Genomic DNA, 7,334 nt, shown 5'->3' on the forward strand with positions numbered 1-7,334 from the left:
ACAAAAACATATTATGGTCCTACAAAGACTAGTATCTGGGTTTGAACCTTTGGATTCCTATTTTACAATAATATTATTGCTTGAACTACAAAAATACTGTATTTCAAGTTCATCGATATGAAGATGAATTGGACACATACTTTCCTAGTGGCTTACCCAATTTTTTTCTAGTCAGCAATAGAATATCTGTGAACAGGACTTATAAAGTCTCTCTGAAGCTTTGGCTCATGGATGCATCAGTAGTGGTTAGATGATAACCCAAACTCAATTACTTTAAGACAATGTGGAACATTGGAAACAAAATCGTGAATTTTATGTAAAAGCCTGGTTTTGGGTCTGCAGTGATCTTTTTGCAACCTGTCTCCTAAATTATTTGAGAAATAGGGGTAGGAAGAATAAAACATTTAGCATTTTTTTGCAGTTTGTCTTCTATGTTAGTTTTCAGAAGGTGGCCATTACATAGGGAGTGAATTGCAGGGGGATTTAACCACTTAAATGAGATCTGAACTCTTGGTTTCCTGTGTCCCAGCTCAGAGAATTATTCATGCAGAATTATTGTCAAATGAAAATTTGGTCAATTTACTATGTCTTCCATTGTGGCTAAAACATAAAATGGTATATAGGTGAATGATATAATTGATATGGTAACTGGTAAATCATGAAATAAAATAGAATAGGGATGGCAAAAGATGCATTTCTGAAAATGAAGACGATATTGGCAAATAGTAAAATTTCTATAGGGACGAAGCTAAAAGTTTTGGATTGCTAAGTTTCATAGATTTCATAAACATTAGGGCTGGAAGGGACCTTGGGAGATCTTTGAGTCCAGCCCCCTGCCCCAGGGGCAGGAAGTCAGCAGGGGTCATAGGATCCCAGCAAGATAAACATCCAAATGTCTCTTGAAGGCATTCAAAGTAGGTGCTTGAACCACATCTGGCGGCAGTCTATTCCAGACCTTCGGGGCTCGGACAGTAAAGAAGTTCTTCCTTATGTCCCGCCTGAAATGGTCATGGAGGAGTTTATGACCATTCAACCTTGTCATCTCTTGCGGTGCTCTGGTGAACAAGCATTCCCCCAGATCCTAGTGAGCACCCCTGATAAACTTATAGGCAGCCACCAGATCACCACTGAGCCTGTGCCCTTCCAGGCTGAAGAGTCCCTGGCTCTCAGCCTCTCATCATAAGGTCTGTTTTTCTGACCTCTGATCATGCATGTGGCTCTCCTCTGGACTCACTGGTTATACCAGTCCTTATGTATATATCAGAATGCTGGACAATATCGCCAAGTGTGGAAAAGAGAATTGAAGTCAACTGAGATGTGGTTCTTAAGGCACACCTTGAAGGTGTGTTGGACAAGTCATACCTCCAAGGAAGATATTTTGTCAACAGCAAGCTTCAAAAGGAAGCTACTGATTAACATCAAAACGAGACAGTTGGAGTTTCTTGGACGTGTTATGAGGAAAGAGGAAATTGAAAGTCTGGTTGTAACTGGAAAGACTGAAGAAAGGCGAGATCATGGAAGACAGAGGTTGACTTATGTCAAGAGTCTGTCTAAATGTATCAACGCTGGAAATTTTGTATGCCTCGAAGTGAAGAGATCTCTGGAAGACCATGGTCACCAATGTTCTGTTTGGATATGCTATGTAGAGAGAAAGAGAGAGATCCCCAGATTCCATAATGGCTTTTTGGAGGCTTTTTTTCCCATAATCAAATAGAAAACAAAAGTATTATGTACACTCGTGTGCGTGTGCGTGTGCGTGTGCGTGTGCGTGTGCGTGTGCGTGTGTGCACTCATGCATGCAGCATCCCACAGGTAGATGGGGCTACTCCATGTTGTGTTTGTCTCCAGTTGCTATCTATAAACATAATCTATCTGCCAGGGAGTGAACATTTTTCCACTACAACACATCTCAGCTTCCTCCTCAGCATGTGTAGAAGCTGGAAAACAGGGAGCCTTTCATATGGAGTTGAACTGAAGAATGAGGTCTTTCTGGAGACAGATGTTCACCATTCTGGCCTCCATAGTGTTATAGTATCCCACTTTGAGGTGACGTCGAAGACCTTGCCCTGGACAGGTTTGGTGACCTGAGGGCCAAACTCAACCAGGGCAAGGTCTTCAACGTCACCTCAAAGTGCAACTCCAGCAACCACTTCATGCCCAGCCAGAATTTTGAATGGATCCCTCTTTCTTTATAGAGTTAGCCCAAGCCCAAAGTTCTTAACTATATACAATTTATTGAGTTATAATATACATAAACATAAAACTAAATGTCACATACATATATTTAAACAGTGAACATTAACCAAAAACCAAGGTCAAACCCTAAATAACACAGTGGGAAAATCACTCCCAACCACAACCCCCAGAGAAAACAATATATCCACAAAAACCCCACAGCTTTCCCACCCCACAGTGGGGAACCTGTACTCAATTAAAGGGTTATGCAAAGTATAAATGTGGAAATGTGATTTTACCCCCACAGAGGAACACTTCCCTCTTTCTTTAGTGCAGAAAGATAGGCATCAAATGGACCCCTACCCAGTTAGGGACCTAGCATTCCAAGAAACCAACAGGATGCTTTTAAAAAATTGCTTTGTCCTATGATAACACTATTTACCTATCACAATAAAACAGTTTCAGCAACATCAACACAATACAACATCACAATACAACATTTCAATTACAAAATATAAGGCGCAAAGATGAACAATCTTAATAACATCTATTCCTTAATATAGTCTCTGACCCATGGCAAGAAATAGTCCTCCTTCCAATGGGGTCCCTTGCAGGGGGTGTCCAGGGAGCACCAGGGGCCCCTCCCCTTAAGGCTTTGACTAGGCAGGAGGACTGCTCACCCAGCCCCTTCTCTGGGTTTGCCTGCCCCAACTGTTTTTCCTCTGTGGGATCCAGGGGCCCAAATACTCATGCTCCCTCAGGTGGCGGTGGTCAGGGCTCAGCTTGATGGGGTCTCCTCTGCTGGAGTGCTTCTCTAGGCCTCTTCTGCGCCACTGGGCTCCTCTCCACCCTGTGCTGCTCTGGGCACTGAGGGCTCAGCTCTTCTGAGCTGCTGCACCACCACTGCTAGCTTCTGGGTGCTGGGCCTCACGCTACAGTGCTACTATTTCCCTGTTCCCTGGCTTCAGCACCGAGGGCTCTTTTAGCAAAGGCCAGGCCCTTCAGGCTCTGTGTGTCCATCCTCACACTGGGTGGCTAACCCAAGCGGCCTCCGCTGCTCCCTGGCTCCCGAGGTTCAGGCCCATGTGCCACCCTGCACACTGTGGGACCTGGTCACTTCCCAGGAGATGGGGCCTGAGCCGCCTCACTGCAGCCCCCAAGGCCCTTTGCCCATGTGCTGCCCTGTGCACCATGTGGCCCACTAGCCCTGCCGGAGTTGCAGGCTTGAGCTGCCACTTGCGGCTCTCAAAGCCTGGGCTCTGTGCACCAAACCATGGACCATCATGGGCCTGAGCGGTCACACACTGCTCCAAGGGCCAGGTCTCCTCACACCGTCCCCATGTGCCGTCAACAGCCCGAGCAGTCTTGCAGTGCTCCCAAGGCTGCTCCTCCAGTGGTGGCTTCAGGAGCCTTGGGCCTATTGCCTACTGGGGGAGAGCTCCCCAGCTTTTCTTGGCTCTGCTTTTCTTGAGACTGTTGACGCATCTGCCCCAGCTTGCTGAGCACACCAGGCTTTTATTTACACAAGAGGCCCTGCACCTGAAGTCTGCTGGATCTGCATAGTACAGTCTTCAATCAGGTCCAGGAGCATCTCGCATCCCCTGCTCCAAGCAGGGGTGGGGCAAGCCCCTCCCAGCTGTTACCTGATTGGTGGAAATGTTCCAGCAATCCAAAGTGTCCTTCTCCAAGCTAGGCTTGCCAGGCAAAAGCAGCGAGCCCGCCACACATTTAAGCTTGAAGAAAAACAAATATAATGTCATTGGAATGAGTTAAAAACAATCTGTAGGGCTGTGAAATAGGAACTTCCTTACCAGGAGCAGCTAACAGACAGCAGAACTGAAGAGCAACGGATAGCTTGGTGGAACATCAAGGTAATTAAAAAGAAGAGAGGGTTATTAACACCTGTGGAATGAAGAGTTTAGAAGGATTCAGGTAGATTATAATGAGCCATGAAGTCAGTTAACTCCCTCAGCACTGCCTAATTAGAAATGCTGCTGCCCCTGCCAGGCAGTAGATCTTAAAATCTGGGTGGAGCAGGAATCAAAGCAGGGTGTAAACGAACCAGGGCATGCCTGTCCTGTCTGTTCCCCCTCCCACCACCCAGATCCTCCTCTGATAATGAGTTACTTGCTCAGCACATTTGGAATTTAAGCAGGTACCTAAATATGGATTTAAGGTCTAATTTTATGATATCTTGACTGAGGTACAGAGAGAGGAGGTGACTGCTTAAAGCAGAAAAATGTATTTCAGAACCAGTAATAGAAGCCAGACACCCTACACCACAATCCTGTGCCTTTGTTAAAGACCATCCTTCTTTCCTTAGGGCAGCTGCATGTGAAAACATCAGCCACCAGAATTTTTAAAGTTCCTGTGTTTTGGTTCTAACTATGCCACCACTATCAACACTGTTATAATACTTGAAAAATTTTAGAAATTGCATATAAGTGACTGAATTCATGAGAAAATGTTAGAGATACCCACTGGTCATATTCTTCATACAATTCACAGATGAATATTGAATATCAGTGAATTAATTGAAGTGTCACAGGAGAACATCTGTTATATTAATAAAAAAGTTGTGTTAGTCAAAACATTCTGCTATCATTAGGGAGTAATAACTTACATTTTTTCAGCTCTACTTATTGTTATTCATATTTTTAAATACAAATTGCAAGTATTGAAAGAAGAGAGAGATGCTGCTCCCACAAATCACAGAAGCTGATTTCCACATATTTTTATTTAAGTGAATTCATTGTATATTTCATAGGATCAGACTCTTTGCTTTTTATGACTTAAGTACTTTATTAATTTTTATAAGGTCTTATTTTAGGTCAGCCGAATTTTGAATCCTAGGAAATTTCTTCTACTAAGAGAGAGAGAAAGTCAGGGTGAGTCTTACAAAATAAGAAGGCAATTTTAAAGTAAATGTAGCTATGGTTCAAAACCATCTTAGTCTCGAAACACCACTCCATAGAGTCAAGGCACTCATCAGAAAGTGCCAGATCTTAGTTTTCACCTTTTGTTTACAGACAATTCTTCTGTTGCAAAGAACTCAGAAAAACAGGTCAGAATGTTTTAACACTACAAATTCCTATGTGAAAACTCAGAGATGATTTTGTGAAATCATGTTTGCACACCTGACAGTGCTAACAATAGTATCATCTTGAAAGGATCTCAAGGCACCCATAGGGTGCCATAATATTCCTTCAATAAAAACAAAATAATAGGAACTCTGACAGCTGTTTTGTCAAAAGCCTCGGCAGCAGCTGAGAATCACTGAAGTATGTTCTATATCAAAGCCTGGTAAAATGTTATATTTTTTGTTAAAGCCCAATTTTGCGGATAAGAGAGAAACAATTTCTGTGCAATTTGCATTCAGTTTTGCATCCACGAGGCAAAAAAATGACAGACTGCCATATGCTGTTTTTGACTTATACCAAAATCCTTCTAATTTTTTTGTATTTTTTTGCAATATAATACACATGTATAAATATTTGAAGGGTCTAGGCTTTAGTATGTATTGGTAATGAAATGGAGCCAAATGCAAAAGTAAGGTGAAGTCCATGGGTTGTTGAAATCAATGACTCAACTCCAGTTGAGTATCTCTAACTGGGCCAAGATTTCTTTCCTGTACAGCTCCACTCCAGAGAACCTGCAGCAGCTTACCCCTGAGTTTTCATTTGGTCCATGTACTCTGTTCTTTTTTTGTGTGTATGTGTACCTTCTGGCATGATATTTTAGTATGATATTTTAAATAGTACGATATTTTAATTTAATATTTATGAACTGAATCATGACATACTCATTTATTTAGAAATGTTGACTTCTCCAGCGTGATCCAAATGGCATAATGCATATTGAAGAAAATCACAGAATTTCTTTAGATCCACAGACCTAGCTGATACATTATGATCAGTGAAGAATAAAACATTGCCTAATCTTTTGTGATCGATGGTAAAACAGAATGTTAACGTTGTAGAACTGAAGCTTTTAGCCTTTTCAAAACAATATAACATTGAAAATGGCAACAGCATAAAAATATCTGCTTGTTCCAGCTCCTCTGAAAGCTGCAGATTTCTTAAGCTTGCACTCTGTTTTGAAGATGAACTGAAGTCATAGTTCCTTGTCCTTGGAGTTAATGACATATTTAATTTTGTTTCTGCTGTCAGATAGAAAAAAAATCACATTCTCAGAGCCAGATGTGAAATTTTTATTCATACTGGTAAGCTCTTGCTCAATAGCAATCCTGTTGTCTTCAGTAGACTGTTTGTAAGAGCAATGGCTCAGTAAATGTACATGAGAAAATAAGAATCACCATTTACTGGACAGATCATAGGTCCATCTTGTCCTGTGTTACACAGCATGATGAAAGGGAGAGTGAAGTGGGTATGACCAGGGTTTTTTTCCACTGGTCCTCTCTCTTGGAGCCTCCAGCGTTTAAGGTCTAGTAAGTTCTAATTCAGAGGCTCTTTCCCTAACTCCCATGCTCAGTAGCTACTGATATCCCTTTCAACCTTTTCTAACAAGTGTAGCCCTTCTGTCTCAAAGGTTCAGCTCATGTACCCCATTATATTTTTTCTTGTTTTTAAGGGGGGAAGGGGCAGATCGAGACCCCCTGCAGTTAAGGAGGGAGTGGAGCTGGTGTAGGTGCTGCACAGCCAGAGCAGGGCATGGGAGGACTGACCTGTGAGTGGCTTGTCCAGGGAACTTGAGGAGGGTGGGTGGCTCCCACCCCTGCATGCACCCCAAGAATGCATTGGGGGCATGTGCCCCCAGATTTGCATATGGGGCAAGGGTGGGTTGCCACTGCAGGAGGGCAGATCAAGGCCCCAGCGGTGGGGGAGGGAGTAGGGCTGGGCCTGGGGCAGGGGCTGCCCAGCTGGGGTGGGATATGGGAATGAGATATGTGGGGGTGGGGCAACTCCTGCTGCTACACGTACCCCCAGGAGGGCATGTGCCCCCAGATCTGCATGTGGGGCACAGACGGGCTGTGGCCGGTGCCAGGCTGTTCTCGGCAAGGGCTGGGCCAGGCTGCGGTGGTGCTGGGAGGGGGCTACAGGAGGGGCTTCAGCCACTCCAGAATTTATTGTATCTCCCTCAATCCTCCCTCCCAATGCAGTCAGGCCCAACACCCCTGCTGGGAACAGCCTGGTGCTGCC

Source organism: Gavialis gangeticus, unplaced genomic scaffold, assembly GCF_001723915.1.
Source record: "Gavialis gangeticus isolate Ggan-Ray unplaced genomic scaffold, GavGan_comp1, whole genome shotgun sequence".
NCBI classification, from domain to species: domain Eukaryota; kingdom Metazoa; phylum Chordata; order Crocodylia; family Gavialidae; genus Gavialis; species Gavialis gangeticus.